The sequence below is a fragment of the Cydia fagiglandana genome, chromosome 23 (assembly GCF_963556715.1).
Source record: "Cydia fagiglandana chromosome 23, ilCydFagi1.1, whole genome shotgun sequence".
NCBI lineage: Eukaryota > Metazoa > Arthropoda > Insecta > Lepidoptera > Tortricidae > Cydia > Cydia fagiglandana.
The window spans coordinates 5067284-5068912 of NC_085954.1; positions in this window are offsets into that span (position 1 = coordinate 5067284).

Here is a 1629-nt window from a genome sequence, read left to right on the forward strand (position 1 = left end):
ACATATAAAAATAAAATTTTATCGAGGTTTGAAAGTCAAATTTCACCCAACTCACCCCATTTTACGGTACCTTCTTAATATATTTTATGTAGCTGCTATTATTTGTTTAGGTACCTATTTAGGTGTTTGGATATTAATAGATTTAGGTGATTTCGCAAAAATCATCGAATTGAATTGAAATCATCGAGAAAATATGTATTAGTTACGAATTTAATTTTGACGATGCCTGTTGCGGATGACATATGTGAAAATGTACGTTTTATTTTGACGAAAGGCGGATGCTTTGTGTATTAGGGGTCATCCATTAATTACGTCACACGAATTTCTAGGTTTTTTGACCCCTCCCCCCCTCCTTGTCACACTTGGTCACATTTGGCAAACCCCTCCCCCCTAGTGTGACGTCACATTTTTTCTACGAAATCACCAAATCGAATTAAGTAAGTACCTAAGTATTATTAATATTTTATCAAAATATTTTTGACGATATAAATATTAGTAATTTTATAACCCAAAACTGCATAGGAAAGAAAATTAAACGAATATCGTTTTAAAAACTTGTTATTTAAATGTATAGCGAATAAAATAATTTAAATAAATTTTCGGTTACTGATGAAGTTAAAGTGACGTCACAAAGTTCGTGTCTCCCCCTCCCCCATGTCACAATATGTCACATTTTCTTGACCCCCTCCCGCCCCCTAAACGTGTGATGTAATTAATGGATGACCCCTTATGACGAAGCCTGCGCTGTGGATCTGAAGGTATGCTGTTATTATTATGATTTTTGTTGGTCAATAAATTATCTTTAGTTTGGAATTTAAAACAAAAAACCTTGCCTAAATTTTTTCCAGGCAAAACAAAAACTTTTATTTTAATAAAAATACTATTTAAAATAAATTAGGGTCGTACATTTTAGAAGAGTTCTATAAACATGATTTAACAACATTAGAGATTGAGTAAAAAATAAATAAAATAAAAAGTTTTTTTAGTCTACATCAGAAAAGGAAGTAATTTAACAAGTTAGGCGCCCCACAAAAAAGTATGTATTGTAAAAAGAATAAAAACAATTAAAAAAATTGTTTAAAAAAAATTCATAAATATAAAAGTTTTCTTACCAGTTCCGTTGAATTGCCGAAACAGACTTAAAACGCGTCTGCAAAATTCGTTTATATGCTACTATAATATGACCTAAGTTGATAGCCTAACATTTATCTTATATATTTTTTAAACATATTAGGTATTAGGTACATAAGGCATAACAGGTGCTTTGATAAAGAAAGCGACGAAAACACTCACATGAGTAGGTCTTAAAAATATTGATATAAGGTTGGATACCGCTTGAATATATAATGGACAAGTAACTATACATTAGAGATGCCACGAATATTCGGCTTCTATTCGGTATTCGGCCTATTCGGCCACTTTGCCGAATATTCGGTATTCTACCTACCTAAAAAGAAAAATTACGCAAAAAGAAAACCAAAAGCTAGGTATATTTAATATGTATTTAAAATGTATTCTTGGAAAGTAGTTAAATACAAAGGCACGTTTTTGAGCATTTGTTCATTACAAAATATTTTATTTGTATCATGGGTCTGTTTGGATTGACTCTAACTACATTCATTAATTCTG